The 25,762-nt window shown below is 39.6% G+C and overlaps 1 pseudogene; it reads left to right on the top strand.

The window, feature by feature from the left end:
- The first annotated feature begins 17,383 nt into the window (after positions 1–17,383).
- On the top strand, positions 17,384–18,103 carry LOC114489077 (annotated as a pseudogene).
- Positions 18,104–25,762: the final 7,659 nt, after the last annotated feature.

Raw genomic sequence — 25,762 nt, 5'->3', positions numbered from 1 at the left:
TTTAAAGATGAGGCAAGAGATCAGATCTAATTGCCTGAAACAAAGAGGAGTCACATTTCCTTTGTTTAAGAATGCTGAAAATTTGTTGCTACTACACCCATACAGCAAACATAAATTTCTGCCTAATATCCAAATAGGTATGCAGGCAGTTTAACAATTTTTAATTTTTAATTTTCTTAAAATCCAAATCCATTGCTGGCAGTAAATTACCTCTTTATTTTCCAGCTCACATAAGATTAGCATTCTCTGCCAACTGGTCCTTGAACATTTAAATCCACCACCTCTAACATCAGTTCCAGGGCCCACAGTCTCTAGTGCATTCTGCTTTGGTAAGAAGAAGGGAGGAATAGCATTGGCTTTGTTCTTAAGAATGAATGAGGAATAATAGTAACACAAAGAGTTTGGGTTTAGACTTGGATTTGAATCCCTGTTATGCTATTTACTAAACTACTCGACGGCATGCTTGCCCCAGTTATTCCACCTGTAAAGTTGGGCTAATAGCACTTCCTTTCAGGGTGGTAACTGACTTGATGAATATAAAGCACTTAGCACAATAGTGAAACGTTGGCGAGGTTCACTCACTGGTGTAATTACTGTAATTTTTAAACCTGTTATATTAGCATTAACCCCAATACACACCAGCCTTATTTCTCAGACCACACCAACCCTGAGAAAACCAACTAAGAGCATAAGTGACTCCTAAGGAATTATTTCAGTGCCACCCCACCACCCTTTTCTAGGACCTTCTCGCACCACCACTCAGGCCATGTACCATTCCAGAGCAGAGGGGAGTCCGCCACCTTCTTCTCCATATGCTTGCATGCACATCCACGTAGCTGTTCTGTATCCAGCACCCCTGCCGCTAACTTGTCTCCGGTGCTGATGACCTGCCCCACCCAAGTACCATTCCCATCCCAAGCACAGGGGTCCGCATTTCCCCAACCACAGCTTTTAAAAGATTGATCTTGGTCCTTGGGGAAAACCCAGCCACACAAGCCTGTGACTGTAGGATAAAGTTCAAGTTCTGCCTCAGCAAGAGCACCCCCAACCTATTTGCTGGAAATTTCCATGCTCATACCCATATAATGTCTGCTTAAGCTGTGTTCCAGGCAGTTTTAAGATGTCCCCAGGGCGCTGCCCAAAGTATTTTGGTAATAAATCCCTCAGGTTCTTCTAACAGCATTCCTGTAACTCTGTGTGTGTGTGTGTGTGTGTGTGTGTGTGTGTGTGCGCGCGCGTGCGCATGTTTCTTAGATATGAGCTCTGAAACATTTTTTTTCCTGTTTTTAAGAGTGTTGGCCAGGTTTTGGATGTTGAAAGCCCAAGCTTTACTTTTTCTAGGAAAAAATTTAAAGGCTTTTGTTAGAATGGCTATTATCAGTAAATCAACAAACAACAAGTGTTGGCGAAGAGGTGGAGAAAAGGGAAAAAGAAAACCTCGTGCACCATTGGTGGGAATGCAGACTGGTGCAGCCACTGTGGAAAACAGTATGGAGTTTCCTCAAAAAATTTAAAATGGAACTGACTTATGATCCAGTAAATCCACTTCTGTGTATATATCCAAAGAATCCCAAAACACTAATATGAATGAACATAAGCACCCCTATGTTGATCGCCATATTATTTATAACAGCTGAGCTATGGAAGCAGCCCAAGTGCCCATCAATAGGTGAGTGGATAAAATGAAGCTATGGTACATGATAGAACACTACTTGGTCATAAAAAAGAACAAAATATTACCATTTGCCACAGTATGGGTCAACCTATTATGCTTAGGGAAATAAGTCAAAGAAAGAAAAAAATACCATCTGTTTTTACTTATATGTGGAATCTAAAAAAGAAAACAAACAAACAAAATAGAAACAGACTCAGAGCAGGGTGAGGGGGGTGGATAGTGTAGGAGGGCTGGGTGAAAAGGTGAAGGGAATTAAAAAGTACTAATTGGTAGTTAGAAATAGTCAAGGGGGTGGAAAGTATACCATAGGGAATATAGTCAATAATATTGTCATAAGTATGTATGGTGTCACATGGGTAGTGGAAATATCCAGGGAAACACTTTGTATATGATTATCTAAGCACTATGCTTTATACCTGAAACTAATACAAAATAATATTAAATGTAAACCTTAATTGAAAAACAAAATTTAAAACAGTACATAAAAGCTTAAAAAAGAAGTTAAAGGTTTTGTTTCAAAACCCCAGAATGGAGTTTAGGAGTGGAGCTGTCAGAAAAGGTCAAGGTTGGAAAAGAGTGGAGTGGCTGGACTCCAGGGAGGGGAGCGGTGGGAGAGAGTCCACAAGTGCAGGGGCTGCCCAGCTCTCACATGGGGATGCCTGTGCGGTCCAGCGGCTGTGAGGTTTGGTGTGGCATATGCAGCTCCGTCTGGACAATGAACATTTTGACAGTGACAATGAAAGCCAAGCTCAGAGGTCCATCTCAGATTTCCAATAAGCCCCAGTATTTTTTTACAGAATCCTAATATAGAAAATGGGTCCCACCCACTTACTCCATGAATACAGTTAAATTTTCTGCCAGAAAGAAGTTGGATTTTCTTCCAACCTTGATAGATGTGTGTGGAGAGAACAGACTGATTTGATGTAGAAAAGTTAAAATTTAAAAAAGCTACATTTTACTTTGAATGAATCAGATTGATTACTTTCCTATTTCAGCTGCATTCAACTTTTTTGGCTCCAGTATGTATTCCCAGGCTCAATATTGAGAAGTTCTATTAACTTCTCTGTTACCTTGAGAAGTTGCATTCTCAAGGGATTATTTGAAAATCAGAGACAGACTTACATAAAACAATTATCCTTTTGTGGGTGTGTTTACATGATTATATTCAACATCTAGGTTATTCAAAGGAAATATTGTCTGACAGGGAACTTTGTGAACTCTGAAGCAAACTACAAGACATAATATACCCCATATTTTGCTACATACTATGCACACTTTTTTGCCCAAATTTTGAGGGAAAAATAAGGATGCACATTTTGCATAGGTATAATGATTACATGCCATGGGTATAATAATCCCATGTACAATGTGCACAAAAACATGGGTGTGCATTATACATGGCAAAATACAGTAAATTGTGGGTGAAAAACAGGCCACATACTAAACCAGACAAGCTCAGAGGGAGGCCTGCATGGCAGCCATATAAGCTCAGAGACCTACAATAACCACAGAGGATGGTCTGAAATTAAAAACCTTTTAACTAAAAGGAAGTCATAGCAGGTAGTCAAGTCCTAGGTCGGTGGATCTTTGCAAAGGTCAATCTTTACTTTAACTAAGCCTGTCTATTGTCTTTGTGCATCTATGATAACATATCTCTGGAATGTCAAGGTAACTTCCTGTTTCCAGACCCCTTAGAGCACAATCACTGCACCAGAGTAGGAGACCAAGGAACCTCTCATTGCTACTGCATCGTATTAACCCACCTAGGTAAAAGAGGTATCTATTGACCTTTTTATCCAAATCCCAGAGATTTCCCCATTTAGCTTTTTCTCATCTTCCTAATCTATCACCAGTGGGTTTCAGGTAACCTCCCTAAGTCTTCCCTTTTGATTCTAACGTATGAAATGAGGTACAAAACTGCTATTCTCTGGAGCATTTCTCAATCCATTGAGATTTTTACTTTCTGGTAATTGTTGTAAGTTTGGCTCACCTTGAGTTTATGTTTTGTGATAGAGTCTTTCCTGTAAGTCAGCATTTGGACCCCACTTGTGTTGTCTGACCCAAGCCTTAAGAACCAAAAGCACTGTCTTTACGGCCACCAACTCTACAGGTGACATCGGCACTGAGAAATAACAGTGGGCCAACACAGGTGACTATGCTATTCACCCAGCTTTTATTAATGTGGATTGAATCTAAATCTATACTAACCTAATAACAATAATAGTCACTCAGAAATAATCAGTAATAACATCACATAAGAGAACTGGGGGTAACAAACATGAGCCCGAAGAATCCAGATCAGGTCCAGGTTTAGGAGGCACCCAGCCTAGCCAGTCAGAGTCCTGCAAGGCAGAGTCAGAGGGAAGGAAGCACGGTGCGGGTCTTCTTCTCCCACCGCTGAACATGCAGGATGGAAATCTCAAAGTGACTTGCTCTTTGGAAATGTCACTGATGGCCTGAAGTCCTCTGCTTTTATGCTTCTTTTCGTTGCAAAGTCGTGTTGATTTTGCACAATTTCTCGTATACATGTTTTCCTTAATTTGGAAAAGCACATGTTGTTTTCTGCAGTCCCATGAGGCTCATGTTATACACATCAGCTCTGATAGACACCCGTTTACATCAGCTCTAACAGGCATATGTTGTTCTACTTCACTCTCTGAGAGGGCGGTATCGCCCTTCATGGCGCGTGTCATCTGCCATGCTGTACTGCACATGCTCTAAGCATGACTTCAGGTTCTGCTCTTCACACGGCTCAAACAAAAAGATTCTAACAGATTTGGACACTTCTTACATTGACAAAATATAGTGCAGAAAACAAAACCTTTGGAGACAGAAAAACAAGCTGTGAAACCTTGGACAAGTTGCTTACTCTCTCTCAGGCTTGATATTTTTATTTGTAAAATAAAAAGCAGAGGACTTCAGACCATCCGTGACACATCCAAAGAGCAAGTCACTCTGAGACGTCCCTGCATGTTCAGCCGTGGGAGAGGAAGACCGATGCTGTGCTTCCTTCCCTCCGACTCTGCCTTGCAGGACTCTGACTGGCTAGGCTGGGTGCCTCCCAAACCCGGACCTGATCTGGATTCATGGTGCTCGTGTTTGTTACCCCCAGTTCTCTTATGTGATGTTATTACTGATCGTTTCTGAGTGATTATTATTGTTATTAGGTAAAATAGACACATGGAGCATATTTTTCTATCAGGTTATGGTGAAGAAAAAATGAATACATACTATGGGTAAAAAGTCTTCAATATATGCTCATTTCATCCTCTATCATAACCACAACTAGCTTCTTTTAATTTCCTTTATTTCACTTTCACTTCAGAAAGATATTTTCAGTGGGTGTAGAATTCTAGTACAGTTATTTTTTTTGTAGCTCTGACATTGGTTGCCATTTTGATGTTTGTGGCTTATTTGCTTTTGTTGAGATATCCAGCATCAGTTCCTATTATGGCTATTTTGAGAATCATTGTAGTTTAAGTGCCCAATAATTAGCTTTTTTTATTGCAATGTAAGTACCTGACATTAAGATTTTGATTGCTGGTGCATCCAGTTCAAAGACATCCCTTTTGAATAAACATGTTGCCAGCTACTCAACTGGATGAAGAGCCAGGCTACCCCACCCCAAAAGTTCCCCTTTTAGGAAGCCCTGGTTGACTCAATCACTGACCTTTTGAGTGACCCTGCTTTTCCCTTCCTACAGTTTAATTTTGGCTATTATGTTTAAATTCACCAAAAAAGAGTGAGCTCAGACAACCCTAGGGTACCATAATTTCAACCCTAATAAAGGCAGAACACCAAGTCCATTTCTATCTCCCTCTCTCTCTCTCTCCCTCTGTCTGTCTCTTGTTTACCTTACAAGACATTAACATCTATGTGTTTCCAGATTTTCAACTGGCCTCTTCAGACCCACTACGTTAACAACATCCCACACCCTACAGCATTCTTCATCCAACTCCAGAAGTGACAGAAATCAGATGCTTGAAGGTTACAGTGGGGCCTGGTGCCATAGCTGTTGGGAGCTGCCCTGCCTGGTTTCAGGAGCTGTAACCACCCCCCCCCCCCCCCCGGCTAAGGCTGGGTGAGCAACCTTCAGACCATAAGCCACTAAGGAGACAAAGCTTATCTCCCTGGCAAGAGTGCTACTCTTGCTCCTTTTACTTCATCCATAACTGGCCCCCAATGCTTGGTCGGTTAGCCAATGATGGGCAAGATTCCCCAAGGGGGCAACAACCTAAGACAGGCATGATCACATGAGAGGCCCCCAAGGAAGAATTTGGGGGGCTACAGCAAAAGGGGGTGATGGACCCTCGCCCCTTGGCTTTGACAAAGCCTGAGTCCTCATTCTGCCTGTGAGAAGTCTCCTAGTTTCTTGGCTATCTTGCCTTTTATGCCTGACTTAATCATCAAACAATGACAGAGGGCAGTGTAGCACTGTGCTGAAAAGGGCAGGTTCCCCGGGTAATCAGGCCTGAGAAAGAATTCATAAACTCCTGTGAAACCTGCTTTGCTAAGAATGCTCTTAATTAAATGATAAAGGCCCAAGCAGGAAATGAGTTTATTTCTCAAAGTTTTGTAGCCCTTTAGCTAATAGACCCTGACTCAGAATAAGCCCTTGTAGTTCTTTGTATGCTATCTATTGTTTGATCCTTACTGTCTGACAATGATTAATGAACTTTACATGTATTCCTGTGCAATTTAAAAACCAATAAAAACCTGTGAAGGGAATGATTGGGGCCCTCTCCTCTTGAGAAAGTTTCCAGGCCATTTTGAGGCACCCTACCCTTGAAAGGTAGCCATGCCATCCCTTTTCCTCCACAGGACTCAGCAGTCCATGTGAATTTGTCTCGTATCTCATCCATAACGCTGCAGACACTGCGGGCCACTGTCTGAGTCAGCTGCAGTGGCTCATACTACATCAGGTACAATTGAATCCATGCTAGAGACTACCATTTACCTTGTGAGAGGCTCAGGCATCAGCTAAGCTTATTGATAAAATGGTGGTGAGCTCATATCTATGGTAAATCTGAAGATCAGGGAGATAGGACCAGTATCAGGGTGCAGAGTGGGGGTCCCCAAAAATAGCAGAGCATATTCCCCACAAACATTGACTGGGGGAAGCAAGAGTGGATGATGATACAGCGTTTAATATACTTTGCATAACCACAGCAAGTTAATACCTGTGCTGCCACCCCTGGCAAAAGGTGTACATGAGTTTCAGAGCATTCAAGGGCTCATGACATAGCCGGGGGAGCTTATATAGTACCTGCACAAGAGGCAGGACCTGGATGCCCCTGCATCATTGAGAACTCTTCCCTGACTAAAGGTGGCAGCTGAAAGAAGGTAAAAGATATGGGGGAACTGACACAAGTAGCACATCATAGGAAGGACTGGATATGAGGTCACATAGGAAGTTCCAAGCCGAGCATTTAAAAATAAGGGTGGGCTGAAAGAGAAGGGGATTCCTCCATGTGGCCTGGGGGTAGTAAGGAAGAAGCAGACTCTGCCATGTGGCCTGGGATAGTAATGAAAGAGGTCATGTGGTCTGCCACGAGGCATTCCACCCTGAGGCCTGAAAGAGAAGGAAGAAGCCATGCAGGGGGAAAGGGTGTAAAGAGAGAGCTGATGGAGCTGTGCAAGGACCCAGCAGAGCTGATGGAATTGTGCGGGACCTGCCTAACCAACCACAGGTTCATGGGAGATGCTTGGAGCTGAACTAAACTGTGACCAGGAATGCTGAGCTGCAGACTTCTGCTTCTCTCAAGGACATATGGAGAAGCCACTCTCTTTAGACGTGTGCCTCCCTGGACTCCACCATGACCCAGTGAAGCATAGCACATGTTTCCCTAAACCACCACATGCAGACTGAGAACAACATACCCCAGATCCTGAAGGAGAGAGCTGCTGTGAGATGATGGCAACTCTGAAACCCACAAGTGCACATTCCAGAGAGGGTGGAAACCTGTTTGTACAGCTGGCTTAAGAACAGATAAGGATATGGGGATATTCTGGGTGCGGTTTTGGCTTATAGCCTTTTAGAGAGCAGGGAAAGTGGTGGGTCTCCAGGGGAAGGAGGGGTCTGAGCAGGAGTGCTCTCAGCACCCCTCCCCTCCCCATGGTTGGAATCCTGTAACTAAAAACCTGTTTCCTTCAACACTAATTGTTGGGTCACATTTTAAGGCACCATACGGCCAAGCCCCAGTTTGTTTGGTTACAGACCTAGAAGATTTAAAGAGGTTTTTAAATTTATCCAGTGCACCTTTTCCTAGGAATCTAGACCCCTCAAAGCCCTTGATGGCCTTGTAGTTCTCTAACATTTTCAAAATGACGGTTTTATCTATTGTCCAGCATTTCTAATTCTCAAGGGAAGGCTTGATCTACAACAAACCACTCCACATTATTGGAAAAGAAAAAAAAACACTGCTATCATTTAAAGATTTTATTACAAAAATATAGAATATTGCATTCACGTACCACTGACATTCAAACATAGCTAAAACTAGTTGATTTTAGTGTCACAGAAAAATTGGTGGAACACCAGAGTTAGAATTTCACCTGTGGATATAAATCATTCTTTAGATTTACTCTTCAAATGAGTTCAGTCAATATTTTCTCTCTTATAAAATTCATTGTTGCTTTTTAATAGTTTTTTGTGTTTTTTTCTACTATCATATAGACCCTCTTCCACCTCCATTCACCACACTCCCTTCCATGCCATCAATACAATGTTGTCTGTGTCCATGAGTTCTTCTTTTTGTTCAATTCCTCTACCCACCATCCCCCACCCCAGGGCTGTCAGGCTGCTTTCTATCTATGAGTCTGTCTCTATTTCACTTATTAGGTCAGTTTGTTCATTAGATTCCACTCAAGTTAAATCATATTGTATTCTTTCTCTGACTGCATTATTTCACTTAGCGTAATGTTCTCCAGTTCTATCCATGTCTCAAGGGTAAAATTTTCTTCTTTTTTATGACCAAGTAGTATTCCATTGTGTAAATGTCCCATAGTTGTTTTATCCACTCATCTACTGATGGACACTTAGGCTGCTTCCTTATCTGGGGTAGTTTAAACAATGCTGCAATGAACATAGGGTTGCTTATTTTCTTTCAAATTAGTATTTCAAGTTTGTCCAGATAAAACTCAGACATAAAATTTCTGGATCATAAGCCAGTTCCATTTTTAATTCTTGAGGTATCTCCCTAATGCTTTTCACAGTGCCTGTACTAATCTGCATTCCCACCAACAGTGCAGAATTGTTCCCCTTTTTCCACATCCTTGCCAGCACTTGGTTTTTGTTGATTTATTGATGATAGCCATTATGACAGGTATGAGGTGATATCTCCTTGTGGTTGTAATTATCATTTCTCTGATGATTACTGATGCTAAGCAACTTTTCATATGTCTATTGGCCATTTGTATGTCCTCTTTGGAGAAATATCTGTTCAGGCCTTTTCCCCATTTTTTAATTGGATTGTTTGTTTCTTTGGTGTTGAGTTTTATAAGTTCTCTATCAATTTTGTGTATTAACCCTTATCAGAAGTATCAGCAAATATGTTCTCCCATTTAGTGTGTTCCCTTTTCATTTGGTTGATTTTCTTTTTGTTATGTAAAAACTTTTTCATTTAGTGTAGTCCCATTTTTATTTGTTTCCATTGTCTGTGCAAATATATCAGAAAAAATATTGCTATGAGCAATGTTCAAGATTTTACTGCATATGCTTTCTTTTACAATTTTTATGGCTTCAGGTCTAACATTTAAGTCTTCAACACAGTTTGAATTTATTCTTGTGTATATTGTAAGAAGATGGTCTGATTTCATTTTTTGCACATATCTGTCTAATTTTCCCAGCACCATTTATTGAATAGACTATTTTTAGCACATTGTATGTGCTTCTTTCCTCTGTCAAATATTAATTCACTATAAAGGTGTGGGTTTATATCTAGGCTCTTTATTCTGTTCCATTGATCTATGCAAGTACCAGGCCATTTTGATTACTATGGCCTTGTAGTATAGTTTGATGTTAGGTAGCATGATTCCCCCAACTTTTTTCTTCTTTCTTAGGATTGCTGTTGCTATGCAGGATCTTTGGTTGTTCCATATGAATTTATGAAATATTTGTTCTAGTTTTGTGAAGTATGTAATTAGTATCTTGACTGGAATTATGTTGAATGTGTAGACTGCTCTGGTAGTACGGACATTTTAATGTTAATTCTTTCTATCCATGAACATGGTATATGCTTACACTTTTTTGTATCTTCTTCAATTTCTTACTTCAGTGTCTTATAATTTTCTGAGCATAGGTCTTTTACATCCTTCATTTATTCCTAGATATTTTATCCTTTCTGAAGCACTTGTAAATGTTTTTTTTTTCTTAATTTCCCTTTCCGATACTTATTGATGTCTAAAAATGCAACTGATTTCTGGATATCAATTTTTTACCCTGCTACTTTGCTGAATTCATTGATCAGTTCTAGTACTTTCTTGGTGGAATCTTTAGGGTTCTATATTTATAGTATCATGTCATCTGCAAGTAATGATGGTTTTACTTCTTCCATTCCAATATGGATGCCTTTTATTTCTTCTTGTCTGATTGCTGTGGCTAGGACTTCCAGTACTATGTTGAATAAGAGAGTTGAAAGAATACATCACTGTCCTGTTCCTGATTTTAAGGGGAACAGTTGTAGGTTTTGCCCACTGAGTATGATGTTGGCAGTTGGTTTGTCATTTGTTGCCTTTATTATGTTTAGGTATGTTTCCTCTATTCCCACATTGCTGAGAGTTTTTATCATAAATGGGTGCTGGATTTTACCAAAAGCTTTTTCTGCCTCTATTGATATGAGCATGTGGTTTTTATCCTTTGTTTTGTTTATATGGTGAATCACATTCATTGATTTGCAAATATTGTACCAGCCTTGCATTCCTAGAATAAATTACACTTGATCGTGTGGTATGATCTTTTTGATGTATTGCTGTATTTGGTTTGCTAATATTTTGTTGAGGATTTTACCTTGTAAGTTCATCAGGGATATTGGCCTGTAATTTTCTTTCTTTGTGTGTCTTTATTTGGCTTTGGAATTAAGATAATGATGGCCTCAGAGAATGAGCTTGTGAGCCTCGCCTCCTCTTGAATTTTTTTGAATAGTTTGAAAAGGAAAGGTGTTAGTTCTTTTCAGAATATTTGGAAAAATTTACTGTGAAGCCATCTGGTCTAGGACTTTTGTTTGTTGGAAGATTTTTGATTACTGCTTCAATTTCATGAGGTATAATCTGTCTATTCAGATTCTCTGATTCTTCCTGATTTAGTTTCAGAAGATTGTATGTTTCTAGGAATTTACCCATTTCATCCAGGTTGTCCAATTTGTTGACATATAGTTGTTCATAATATTTTCTTATAATCTTTTGCATTTCTTTGGCGTCAGTTGTTAGCTTTCCTCTTTCACTCCTGATTTTATTTATTCGTGTCCTCTCTCTTTTTTCTTAGAGAGTCTGATTAAAGTTTTGTCAATCTCGTTATCTTCTCACACAACCAGCTTTTGGATTCATTGATATTTTATACTGTTTTTTTTAGACTGTATTTTGTTTATTTCTTGTCTGATCTTCATTATTTCCTTCCTTTTACTCACTCTTGGCTTTGTTGTTCATTTTAAATTTCCTTTAAGTGTAAAGTTGGAGTGTTTATTTGAACTTTTTGTTGTTTATTTGTTGAATTTGGCCTGTAATGCTATGAGTTTCTCTCTTAGGACTGCTTTCCCTGTGTCCCACAGATTTTGTTTTGTTGTTTTCTCAGTTTTATTTGTTTCAAGGTATCTTTTGATGTGCAAAGATTTGCTTTACATATTGAGGTGCTCCTATGTTGGGTGCATAAATGTTTACTAGGGTTACATAGGATTATATGCTCCTGTGGATTGTCCCTTTATTATTATGTAGTGTCCTTCTTTGTCTCTTACTACTGCCTTGGTTATACAGTCCTTTCTGTCAGATATAGGTATTGCTACTCAGCTTTTTTTGCCTTCCATTTGCATAAAATATCTTTTTTCATCCTTTATTTTTAGTCTATATCTCTTTCTGAGTGGGTCTCCTTTAAACAGTATATGTTGGGTCTTTTTTTCTTATCCATTCAGCTACATATGCATTTTGATTGGAGTATTTAAGTCATTTACATTTGAGGTGATGATTGATAGATACATATTTAATGCCCTAAACTATTTTCCTCTGTTTTCTTTCTTTCTCTTTTACTTTTTCTTCTTAAAACAAGCCCTTTGGCATTTGTTGGAGTACTGGTTTGGTGTTAATAAATTCCTTTAGCTTTTTCTTGTCTGGAAAGCTTTTTATTCCTCCTTCAATTTTAAATGATAGCCTTGCTGTTTAAAGTAGCCTTCACTGTGGGTCTTTGCTTTTCATTACTTTGAATATTTCATGCCCATCCTTTCTAGTCTGAAATCATTCTGTTGAGAAATCAAAGGATAGTCTCATGGAAGGTCCCTTGTAGGAAACTAACTGCTTTTCTCTTGCAGCTTTTAAGATACTCTGCTGTCTTAAAACTTTGCCATTTTAATTATGGTATATCTTGGTGTGGGCCTCTATCAATTCATCTTGTTTCAGACTCTGCACTTCCTGAACTTGTGTATCTTTTTCCTTCACCAGGTTAAAATATTTTCGGTCATTATTTCTTCAGATAAATTCTTGATCTCTTGCTCTCTCTCTTCTCCTTCCAGTATCCTATGATGTGGATGTTGTTACACTTCATGTTGTCCCAGATGTCTCTTAAAGATTCTCATTTTTAAATAATTTTTTCCTTTTTTACCTTCTGCTTGGGTGTTTTTGGAAGACAATTTGTCTCCCAAATCATTGACCTGAACCTCTACTTCATCTAATCTACACTTTAATACTTCCAGTGTATTATTTATTTCAGACATTACATGCTTTTTTCTGACTTGTCCTTTTGTATAGTTTCTATGTCTTTTTTTATGCTTTTGAGTATCCTTATATTCACTATTCTAAGCTCTATAGCTGACAAATTGCTTGCTTCCATTTCATTTGGCCCTTCTGGAGAATTATCTCATTCTTTTATTTGGGGCCTTTGTTTAAAGTCCTTTCCTTTTGGCTGCTTCTTTGTGTTTTGTCTACATACTAGGTATATCTGCAAAGACTCTGGTCAAGGCTTATGTCAGACACAGCCTGTGACTGGCCATATGCACCTAATGGAGCTATCAGTGATGCACAGTTTGTTGGTTCCTCTGCTGGGCATGGGTGCATGCAGTAAGGACCAAGCTCTGCACCAAGGCCAGCTTTTAACAGCACAGTTTCTGGGGCATGCCAGCTCAAGTCTCAAAATATCCAGAGAGCTGCCTGTCTGTTAGGTTTAATCACTGAAAGAACTTCCAGCTATGCTCAGCATCATGGCTTAAGCTCCACAGGGAGCTTATTCATTGAAAATATTCAATCAATATTTTCAATGTCTAGTTGCTATTAATGTCCTCATATCAATCATTAATTTTATTACTCATCTAGTGGAAATTTCTACCCTAACTAAAGCACTAAAACACTAATCATTGTTGAGGCCATATAAGAAGGACACCAAATTTACCAATTACACCATTCCCCATACAGATGATTTGTTACATGTTAACATGTATACTCAACTCAGACTGATCATTATCTCTTTCCTTTTTCTAGTTACAAATCTACCTCTGGTTTAACCTACAGTCTATGATTCAGCTCTGCAAAACACTTCAAAAATTTCAGAATCTTCTCACCTGTTGTTTCAAAACAACTTACCTGTATGAACCCTGAAGTTTTAGTCACTTCCATATTAGGCCAAAAATATTAGTCCTTATAAAAGTTTACCATTGTATCTGCAGTATATTTTTTATATACTATGAAACAGGAAGTATTAGGAGCTCTAAATAGGGTCTTCTATTCCACTTGCTACTTCTCCGAGTACTTGATATGCCTCTTAATAGAAAGATTACCCTTCAGAGAATATTAATAGATGCATGCTTAATGATACAGCTCATGGAAATCCAGAGATGTTTCACTAGTTTCCTTCAAAATCATAGTAAATTCACAGATATTTTAGGATAGTAACCTTTACCTACTTTCTGCCAAGCTGTCATTTATCACAACCATGGGTCATTCCTATCACTATAACTTAAAAAGAAAACAATAGGAAATAATGACATTTCCAAAGAAAAGAGGACCTTTCTTCAGTAAAGTAATATGCATGACTGTGGTTCCCTAAATTAAAGCCCCCATGTCAACATCAAAAAATACTGTTCTAGCACAAAATTGCGTATGGAATAAAAGGAAACATATGTGCTGTACAATCTCAATTATATGAAATGTATATCTGTAAAACATACCCATGTGTGAGGATGTATACTAAAATGTTAACTAATTATATCTGAATTATGGAATTATGAGTACATACTAATTTCTGTCCACTAATTTGTATTTTCATAATTTTATTTAATGGGCATGTAATTTTTTCTAAAAAAAACTTTTTTAAAAGCTGTTCTGTCAGGGGTTGTACTCTTTTAGGTACAGAGTGAGTTAACAAGCATAAAAGGTATAGAACAGGATGTGGGACATAGTCTGTTTTCCAAAAATATATATATATTAGCTTTTACATTTACTGCACAGAAAAATAAAATCAGGATTTCATAAACTGAGAATTTAAAATATCTGCATCTAAAGGCATGAGCCTTAAAAAATACACAGATCTACAAAGGCACCAAATGATCTACTAAGGATGTCTGCCCTTTTTTTAAATGAAGCACAATAGGAACGGGAAGAAAAAATCCATGCTAACTATAAGGTCAGGGAATATGAGGGATCTGAAATCTCTCTTCATCTGTCACTGCTGCTTTTGATTGGCTCTGGTTATAATGTGGGCAGAAACGAATGGAAAAATATCTGGGGAGGAAAAAGATGAGCAAAATAAAAGTAGAAGATAGAAAAGAAGGCTGAAATGTAAAGGAGAGGAAAAATTGAAGGGGATATAGAGATTAATTGGAGGAAAGAGAAAAGAGGACAATAAAAGGAAAGTGACAATTAGAAGAGTGGCATCTACAAGGACCATGCAATGTTACTGACATGTGCCAAGCATTCTGTGAAGTGCTTTACAAAAACTGTCTCATTGAATTTTTAGAACAACCTTGGTATTGGTATTTTGAAATTGGTATTTTATTGTCCCTCTTTAACAGATGAGAAAACTGAGGTTCTCAGGGGTGAACGATTGTCTCCAGATCCCATGTTGCTATTCTCTAATGTGTTATGTCCCAGAAAGCCCAATTGTCCATCAGCCTCACTTTCGCCTGATTTGTCTTCTTGTGGGTGTGATGTCAGATCGTCCCAGGCAGTAAAACAAATGAACAGAATATCTGCTCATTCTCTGATGTCCTCTACTTACTCGTTATTTTCTATCGTCCTGTGAAGCAAGCAGGTTTAATAAGGCTCAGAATAACTTAATATAGAGAAATGCTGGGTCTAACATTAATACCATGTCCATATTTCCAAACTAAAATTGCATTATGAATTTCAAAATATTATATTGAAAATTTATTATATATAAAATTGCACTAAGGTATAAAAAAGGAACTCACAAAACACTTTTCTGAAAAGCATAAAATTAATTGAAAACTGTTTGGCCCCAGAATCTTAATATTGTCACCATAAATACCTGACATCTGTGTCACCCTTCATTTAATAAGAAAAATTTTCCAAAAAAAACCCTACATAGGAAATGCTGCTGCTGTGAAGCTTTATTCTTTCCTCAAAGTTTAGTTAAAGCATTTCTGGGTTGGCGGTTGTCAGGTCTGGGTTATAGCTCCCACTCTGTCAGCTGTACAACCTGAGACCCAGCCCCTAACTTCTCCAGGTCTTATTTTCAGAACCGTAAAATGAGGGTTTGGGCAATATGTTTGCAAAGATCTTAGGACTGTATCAGTTATGAAAAACAAGGCAGGGAGTTCTTGTGATAACAATTAGATATAAGGAACTTTAAAATTAATGATATTTTAAGGTTTCTTAATACTCTGCTAGAAAAAAATTTCACACATTACTCATGATTGTTGAGTTTTACTTGGTACCATAAGTGACAGGAGCCATAATGATAGGTGATTATACTGAGCAAAATAAAACAAAATAGTCATCCATAAATGCCAAGTCAATGGATGGTATTCATCTTTGTTATGCTGTAATATTTTTGTGTAATATATGCCACAGCCCGAAGTTTGGTCAAAACTGAGATAATCAAAAGATAGTGGGAAGCCCTGGCTGGGTAGCTCAGTTGGTTAGAGCATCATCTCTATATGCAAGGGTTGCGGGTTCAATCTCCATTCAGGACCTGTATAAAAATCAACCAGTGAATGCAGAAATAAATTCATTCTTTCTTTCTCTCTCTCAAAAAATAAATAAATTTAACAAAATAAAATGGTTAATTTACATAAATGATAATTGCATGCATTGTACTGATCCCCATGGTAGCAATCAGTATGGTGACACAGAGTTAAAATATTCTGTGGAGGGTCAGGAGGGGTGTGGAAGGAAGACAAGAAATAATTATTCAGTAGCTCTTGAAAAACACCCTTCAGGTAAGGCCAAATCACACCAGTAACTTACTAAGATTCAATAGCTTACTGCTTAAAATACTTTTCCCAATGTAAAGATTTGAAAACCTTCAAAAGTGAAAAGTTAAGAAAAATGTAATTAAAATTTAAAATAGCTTTATTTTTCAAATCAGTTAGTGTGCATTCAGCTTCAAGTAACAGAATACACTAATAAAAGTAGCTAAAAAAATAGAGGGCTGTTACTTTACAGCTAAGAAGTCTGAGGGAAATGTTTCCAGGTTTGTTAGAGCAATTCAACTATTTCCTCAGGTGCTGGGAGCCCCCAGACACCATCCTTGATACATTGATTCTATATCCTCATTCTTGCAGAAGGCTCCTTCATTTCCAGGCACCCCGTGTAAATAGGACAATAAATGGATGGTTTTTTCCTGTGTCACTTTTGTTATAGAGAAAACCCTTTCCCAAACTCCTTATTTTCTACTGGCCAGAAATGACTCTATCCGTGCCCCAGCTGCAAGGTGTCTTCCAAGGCAGCACCAGCCATACCCAGCCTGTCACAGGGGCCAAACCCAGCCAACAGGGAGGAGGGGGCACAAAGCCAATGCACACCCTTTGGCATGTCGGTCTGAGTCCTTCCAAACATTTCTTTTTTTCATTTTTTTCCCAAAGCAGCTGACTACTCTTAAGAAATACCAGATTGGCTTTTTTTTTTCTGCTGCATTTACCTAACTCACCTGTCCTTGCCTTGTGTACCTAACTCCAAATTATGTTTGGGATCCTGAGCAAGTTCTTTTTTCTTACTGGTTGCTTAAACTAATTGGTGACTTAGTTGTCTTTTTTTAAAAAAATTATATAGGTAACATTTTTATTGTTAATTATTTTCAAAAAATGAACACCAAGTTACCACAGTCTGGCATTTCATCAACGTATGACCCACTGAGAATAAGGAGAAGGTTCTGGATTTGCAGCAAAAATAAGGGTCAACTCCAGGGTTCCAATTAAATACTGATCGGTACCAGTACCATTTCTTTCTTTTATATCTGCATTGTTTAAATCATACTGCATAGCCACTTTTGTAGCCTGCCTTTATACTTAATATTTTACCATATTCCAGGAGAAACAAGAGTGCAGCATGAACATGGTCAAGCAAAAGAAAACAAGGAACCATGTGACCATGAAGTGAATGCTTAGTATGAGAGGGCAGAGGCTTAAAGAAAAGGATAGATTAAAACCAAAAAAGGAAGAAAAGAAAGATCCCAGTGCACTCAAGGAAAGAGAAGTCTCCCAAGACCCTTCCTTCTTATACTCCCAATATGACACACAACTGGGCCTGTCATATCACATCCTGGTTGATACCAATTTTATCAACTTTTCCATTAAGGCTAAACTGGACTTAGTATAGTCAATGATGGAACATCCCCAAGCCAAGTATATATCCCTTGTATAACTGACTATGTAATGGCTGAAGGTGAGAAATTGAGTGAGAAACATCGAGTGGCTCTGAGGATTGCCAGGGATCCAAGATTTGAATGATTACCATGCACTCACAAATGAATTTATGCAGATGACTGCTTAGTACAGAGAGTAACTCAACGCAAGAGTTGAATTGTGGCCACAGTTGACTGGGACCTCAAATGAAGAATCAGGAAGATCCCTGGAGTTCCCATCATGTACATTTCTAACCATAAGAACGACATGGAGTGGATGCCAGGTGATTATGGAGCCCCTCGGTTCTAATGCTTAAAAGACAAAGTTCCTCTAGTTTCCTTCAACTAACTTTCTCTGTTGCCTTTTTATTAAATATGGTACAGAATAAGTTATTATTGTTCCGCTCACCCATTTGCTCTGTTATGAGCTGAGTATGGTTAAATACACTCACTTTTTAAAAAAAAGATTTTATTTATTTATTTATTTTTAGAGAGAGGGGAAGAGAAGGAGACAGAGGGAGAGAAACATCAATGTGTGCTTGCCTCTCACATGCCCCCTACTGGGGACCTGGCCCACAACTCAGGCATGTGCCCTGACTGGGAATCAAAGTGACCGGCCTTTGGTTCACAGGCCAGCACTCAAACCACTGAACCATACCAGTCAGGGCAAATATACTCACTTTTTTTAATGTTGTTTTGAAAATGATATTTTGTATCATTTTAATATTTGTATCTTTTTATAAATTAGATGACAGCTCACACAAAAACTATTTTACCATAAGCACTTGTTCCATAGTAATAGTCTTTGGACATTTTATTTTAAATGGTGACATAATATTCCATGCAAAAAAAAAAAAACACATCCTAATTCATTTAATTTGTGATAAGCAGCATTCCTTTCACTTATGAAATACCTACTAAGTAGTAAGCACCACAGACCAGAGGCTTTACAAAAGTACCTTTAAACCTTAGAACAATGCTGCAAGGTGGCTATTATCATTCTAATTTTACAAATGAAGAAACTGAAACTCAGGGAGGTTAAAACTTACCCTACATTCCTGCTGGTAAATTGCAGAAAAGGATATTTGAGCTCAGACTGATCTGATTCCCAAACCAACAGACATAATGATATTTATTCTATATTGTTGGAGCAAAAAATACATTTAAACCCAATTGAATGGGCCAATTTATAAATGTAAATGAGCCGATTTTATTATTGAGCAAAACAAAACAAAAACCTGAAGTCATGTGGGTAGCCAGCAAATGACTGCAAAGCTATCATGGACTTTCAGCTTTATTTTTCTGGAATTGAAGTTACAATTCGTCATCTTCCTTTTTAGTAAAACTTCAGCAGTTATTCCATTGTATCAGTAGTTACACTGAGCTTACTCTGACATCCTGTTTTTTTTAATTCTTGATCATAATTCTTGGTGTGGGTGGTTCCATTACTCTGACACTTTGTTCTTCATAATTCTTTATCAGTACTTCCTACAGTTGCCCTGACCATGTACCTAGCACACACAATTACTCACTGTCTTCATTATTTCTCAGTAAGGTTAGAATAAGTTCAGTTTCTCATAACGTTATCAGTGGAGAATAAGTTCTTGCAGTGTCAAGAGAAAAAGAATTTCCTGAAAACCCACATGGGAGGATGGGGCTCTGTGGTAAACTACTGATGATGTAAAATTAAGGGGGTTCCCCTCCTGGCTCCCCAATGTCCCATCTCCATCCATCTTGCAAAGGAAAATTCCAGTCTTATCTTCAGTAGGGCTGGTGTAAAGGCCACTGCCCCGAATTTCTGCTCCATATTAAAATACAGTCCAGTTCAGCATCTGTCTAGCTTAGCACATTTCTAGCTGTAGCCCATTGCTTGCTATGCCCCTCCTGGAGCCTGAGGCGTGTGGAGTGTGCATGGCCACAGGCCATGTGGCTGCTAAGACCACACGGCTGTGGAGAAGGCAGGCATGTATGCCATTTGGCTGTGGGTCATAGGGCAGAGAGAGAGAGAGAGAGAGAGAGAGAGAACCAGAGCTTTTTTATTACATTGGGCTTGGGATAGACCAAATGCTTTTTCAAAATGACCAATCAATTTCCCAGGTTTTTGCAAGCTTTGGTTGGGTCCACACCCCCTACTTAGACTGACAGGCCTCTATGGTCCAGCACCTCCTCCTGTGACCTTCAACAATCTGGTACCAGAGTGGGGGAAGGGAGGAGTTTTACTCACCTTTGCAGAGCACAATGCCTGTGGTTCCCTGGAAGATGAAAAGGTGTGGCTTCCTGGTGAAGCAAACACAATTATGCACCCCACTTCACTAAGCTCAATGTCTAAGTCCCTTTGCTCCCTTTTTAGAAGCAGATGGTCCACTGTTCCGGAAGACCCTGTGTCAACACCCTTTACCATAAATGACCAGTTCCCAGTCTTCCAATTAAAACTAGCCTCACCAGCACTTCTGCATACCTGTTCCCCATATACCCTTAAAAACCTGCCCCAAACCCTGGATCAGGGAGTTTGGGTTTTTGAGACTTAGGTTCCACTTCTTCTGGATGGCACCGTTCATAATAAAATAGCCGATCTTTCTCTACTGCAATTCTTGGTGTCTAGCGTCTGACTCTGCTAGCGCTGGGTAGATGGACGTTTTCTTTTCTGTGACAGGAGGAAAGCAGGGAAGAAGAAAAAGAAATGTATATATGGGGCAAGGGAAGAGAAAAGTGGACAGAGCTATAATTATTGTCAATTCTGCTGTGACAGAATACATTCTAGAGCAGACCAGGAAAATAGCACAGTGTTTCTGGCCAGCCAACAGGACTAGCAGGGACTGAGCCAAACCCAACCTCTATCACAGATTGCATCGCCCTAGTTCACCTTCTCAGGGACACATCCACTTCCTGTTTGCCTCCAGGCGCTTGGACTATTGATTACAACAAAATCCCTGTACAGTTTCAGGCACTTTGGGCATAGTCTAACTTATTTTCTTACACCCCTTCAAGGACCTGCTCCAAATAGCTTGCCCAGATTCCACCAGCCTCCAATGCCCAGTCCTCAGCTCTTGCATCCCTGTCCCCATGCCATTCCTGCCTATGGCGTGGCTGGTTCCTGGAAGGTGACATAAACAGGTTTCCTCTGGATTTTACACAGTAAAGCCAAATAGGAAATGATGCTGGCAGTGTGTCTGGTGAGGCCAGGCACTGATTGAAAAGTACTAACAGGCTGGCTGATGGGAAATCGGTCACTTAGAGAGCAGGGGACACCCACAGAGCCTCCCAGCCACCCTGCTTTGCCCTCTGCACTAGTTATCAGGGCTGCTCTAGGGTCAGTGCACCAAGAAGTACTCCCGAGCCTGTTTGGCCAGACCAAGGTACAGTAATTTGTGAGATCAGGCTTTGTGCTGGTCCTTTCATATAGGCCACTGGGAGGGAGAAGGGAATTCATAAATTCCCTTTTAGTTTGACTGACCAAGAAAGAAGTATTGGTGACTTAAGAAAAAACCCCATATTCTAGGAATTAATTGAAAATGCTAATAATGCATGTACAAATAAATAGTAAGAAAACTTCAGTTGACACTCCTATTCCTAGTGCAAGTGATACAGGGTGCAGGCAAGAGGGAGGCCCCAAATAGGGATTTGGAATGCAGTCCAGAACTCAAGGTGTCCAGGAAATATTAGAAAGATATGTAAGATGTCTTCACCCCTTCGCCCCACAGGTGTGAGTTGGGGGAAGGGACACATGGAACAGGAACACGCAGGGCTGTTTTGCACAGCAACAGCTTTGCAGCTAACCTCTGGCATGGTCATTTAACACATCTATAACCTTTAACTGGTTTCATAGATATGTTAAATAGCTGTGGCCATGCCTTGAGCCAGGGGGATGGAAGTGACTTCCATCCAAGATGTAACTGGGGGGCAGCTCCCCCTGATTACAGTGCCTGCGTGAGAGATGGGAGAAGTTGGCTCCATGGCATGGGGACACACCTGCCCAGACTCATGATGGCAGCCCAGAAAATCTGAAAGAATACAGGAATGCTGGCAGGTGTAACTGATTGTAGGAAGAGTCAGAAATGGGGGTCTAGAGGAAGGTTGGCATGGGGATTTAAACCCCGACTTGGCAACCATGTGAAATAAAAAAGGAACCACGCAGCAGAGAGAGCCACACGGTTTTGCCAGAGTGGGGCCCCCTGCAGCCATGCGAGAAGAGAATCACTCGGTTTTGACAGAGTGGAGACCTCTGCAGCTTTGCAAGAGTGAGGATCATGTGGCTTAGGAAGTAGAAGAGGCTTTCCCTGGAAGAAAAGGGGTACAAGGACTTTTGTTGGTGGGCTATGAGAAGGTGCCACATGGCTTTCGATTAACTGAAGATCCTGATGACAACACAGCGGATGGTGCCAGGAGCATGAATCATGGACCTCTACTTCTTTTCCTGAGTTACGGTACCCCAGTTTAGGGCAGAGGGAGAAAGAAGGAGTGTGTATCTGTGGGTATCCTAAAGGACTTTGATATTTTATTGAAGACATTAGGTCACTACTCTAAGTCTATATAGCTTTAAATAAACATTTCCTTTCCTTCTCACAAATCTCTGGCGTTAATGAGATGTCTTTCCTCTGGTGGCGGGCATAGTGAACCTACTGGGAGGTCCTTTTGGTAATAGTATTTCCTACCCACCTTGGCCCTGATCTGTAACACAAGCTCGTCAGGCACTTTACAAATTATCAAGAATATTACTAAATTATCAATTTATGTGCATTATCATTATGATGTATGGGTAAATATACAAAATAAAAGAAACACTACTATTTTATATATTTGTTCTATTTCATTTTATCGATAGATTGTAAAGGTATCTATTCATGCCCTGTATGCATATCCTTTACAATTTGACTTTGCCATTACTCCGAAGAAGAGGTAAAGTGTATTCCTCTATTCCTTGAATCTGGACTTGACCATGTAGAAAAAGGAATAGTAGAAATAATTACAAAAACAGAGATTGAGGAGTGGTTGTGCATCGGGAGTAGCTCTCTTGCTGCTCTTGGGAACCCTGCTGCCACTGCCATGTAAATGAGCCTGAGTTAGCCTGCTGGAGGATGACCCTGGGCCAGAAGTCACATGGAAGCCATCTACCTGCCAGATATGAGAGTGAGGCCATTGACGACCAGTTGATAGGGAAGCGTAAGGCCACCTGAGACCAACAGGAAACCTTCCCAGCTGAGTCCAATCAAAACACCAACCCTCAGGATCAAGAGCTGTTAAATAAACAATTGTTGTTTTAAGCAACTAAGTTTTGGAGTGCTCAGTTACACAGTGAAAATGAACTGATGTGGAAATCAGTACCTAGAAGTGGGGTGCTGTTGTAACAAAAACTTAAGACATGGGGCCTTGGGTCTCTGAATTGGACAAAGGCTGGGAAAACATTCAGAATCCAATAGCAAAAACTGGAAAAAGGGTGAGCAAACTATTAGTGGTAGCTGGAAAAGAGCGAGGAAATTTCTATAGCAGGCCAGAAAAGTGAGAATAAGTATCACGTAGTTAAAAACAACTGGCAAAATGACTGCCTGTACTAACTTGGAAGGTTAAAAATATATATATTTCTAATGAATTTATGGACCTTGCAAGAAGTTTTCCTAGCAAAAGGTTGAAAGTATTCATTGGCTTCATTTAACTGTCTAGGAAGAAAGAAAAGAGCTGAAGAAAGAATTGAGAGGGAACATGCAGACAATAAAACTGCTTCTCACCACTAATCCTGCAGGGGTGTCCAAACTTTTGGGATCTCTGGGCCACACATTAAATACACCACAACACATAATCACAAAAAAAATCTCACAATGTTTTAAGTAAATTTACAATTTTGTGTTGGGCCACAGTCATAGCCATCCTGGGCTGCATGCAACCTGAGTGCCTCAGGTTGGACACCCAGGGGAGCGTAGCCAGTAAAAATCCTCCAGGTAAAAGAAGCCTGAGGCCAAAGATCATATCAAAGTATGGCTATTGAAATCTTACTAGAGCATTTCAAAGGATTAAGATGACAGTTAATAGGTCCTCTCAATTAAAAAAGGGGGAGTGAGTCCAAATATTTTAAGGGTGTTATCCCACACCAGCCTGACAGACCCACAAAATTCTCTCTTAAAAGAATTGTGGGTGTGGATGTAGATTCAAGTCAGGTCCCTAAGGAAACCACAAAGTTTTAAGAGAGCTGCATAATTATCATGTGCTGGGATTGAGGAAACTGAGATTGCTCAAATTACAAAATAGCCTCTAGAATCCTCAGTCTGTACTGGTAGGAAGCAATCAGAGAAAGTGATTTAGCTCCAAATATGGGTCTTTCCTTATGGAAAAGGAATAACCTCAGAAGTTAGAGCCAGTTCAGAAGGTATAGCCAAGAGCCTTGGAGCAGGGAGATGAAACTAGACCTAATCAAGAAATAGTTCCTGGCCCCAGATGGGGAGACCTGGCAACAGATACCCAAATGATGCCAGAATTGTTATAGACCAGCGGCTGCTATGTGATTTACACTTTTTCCCTTTCTGATAGCAGTGTCTGCTGTAATGACCCCGTCCCTGCCTCGTCATTGTATATTATGGGTATGTTGCAAGAAGATAATTAGTATTTTTTAGTTCCTAGGTCTCTAGAACAAGACATGCCCATCTGAGGAGACTCAACTGATCTAATTTAGATCACAAGATCCCACACTAGTCTGATGTCATAATTAGATAAGATTTGGGGGGTCTTACATGTGGAAGGAATGATAATTATTTTGTCCAAAGGACAGGCTGTACTAGATTGCAAAGATGGCGTAATACTTTGTAGCTTCTCCCATAAAGAGCTGTTTATTTCCCCACCCCTGAGTTCAGACTGGTCTGGCGACTTATTTCACCATCAGTGCTAACTCAGACCTAGACCACTTCTGCTCTCTGTGGCCATGTCAGCCAACACGTGTGCACACGTGGACTACCCGCTGCATGATGAGAGGCATGCGGCCCAGTTGGGCTTGCCACTCCAGCAACAGCCAACCCACATCGAAGCAGATCAGTCTGAATTTTTAGCTGCTCAGAGACAAATGAGTGAGCTAACTGAGCCAGTTGAGAAAAGTACCCAATTGATCCCATCCCAAATTATGGAAATCAACAAATGGTTTTTATTTTAAGCACAAAACAGGAGACGGGAAATGCTGTCATGTAGCAGTAGGTAAGTGATAAAGACACCCATATGTCCCAGAACCATTTATTGATACTCCATACTTTGCCCTCTGGTCTTTGATTCTCTCTCTGCCATAAATCCATGTAGTAGTGGGTCTGTTTTGGGCACCATAGTCTCTTTCAGTACTCTACTTGTCTGTGTCTGTACCAGTTCAACACTATGTTATTCTGTGTTTGATAACTGATGGGGCAGGCATCCCCCAACATAGCTTTTCCTTCTTCAGGAGAGTCTGGGTTAATCTTCACCTTTTTGTTTAATTCTGTACATTCTGAATGAGTTTATCAAGTACAATAGGAAACAAAAACACTATGTTGGGAATTTTATTAAATCTGTAGATAAGCCCTGGCTGCTGTGGCTCAGTGGTTGAGTGCTGGTCTGTGAATCAAAGAGCCACCAGTTTGACTCCCAGTCAGGGCACATGCCTGGTTTGTGGGCCAGCTCCCCAGTAGGGGGAGTGTGAGAGACAACCGCACACTGATGTTTCTCTCCCTCTGTTTCTCCCTCCCTCCCCCTCTTTAAAAATAAATACAATCTTTTAAAAAAACTATAGATAAATTTGGAAGAACTGACATATTTTTGATACTGACTCTTCTTAACATCTCTCCATTATTAAAGTGTTCTTTGGTCTCTTCTAATAATTTCTTTATAATTTTCTATACAAATATTTTGTATATCTCTTTTAGATTTATTCACAAGTACTTTCTATTTTTATTATTAATATAAATTAAAATTTCTAATTTTTCCAACTATCAAATTACAGATGACTCAAATATTTTATATTTGTAGTGTTAATATAAATTAAAATTTCTAATTTTTCCACTGACTGCATAAAAGTACAAATGACTGTATGAAAGCACAGATGAAATAATAGACTGTTCATATATGTCAGTTCATATTTGAATTTA

The sequence above is a fragment of the Phyllostomus discolor genome, chromosome 2, assembly GCF_004126475.2.
Source record: "Phyllostomus discolor isolate MPI-MPIP mPhyDis1 chromosome 2, mPhyDis1.pri.v3, whole genome shotgun sequence".
NCBI classification, from domain to species: domain Eukaryota; kingdom Metazoa; phylum Chordata; class Mammalia; order Chiroptera; family Phyllostomidae; genus Phyllostomus; species Phyllostomus discolor.
Note: the sequence above shows the minus strand (reverse complement) of the source record. Positions and strands in the feature narration are given on the sequence as shown.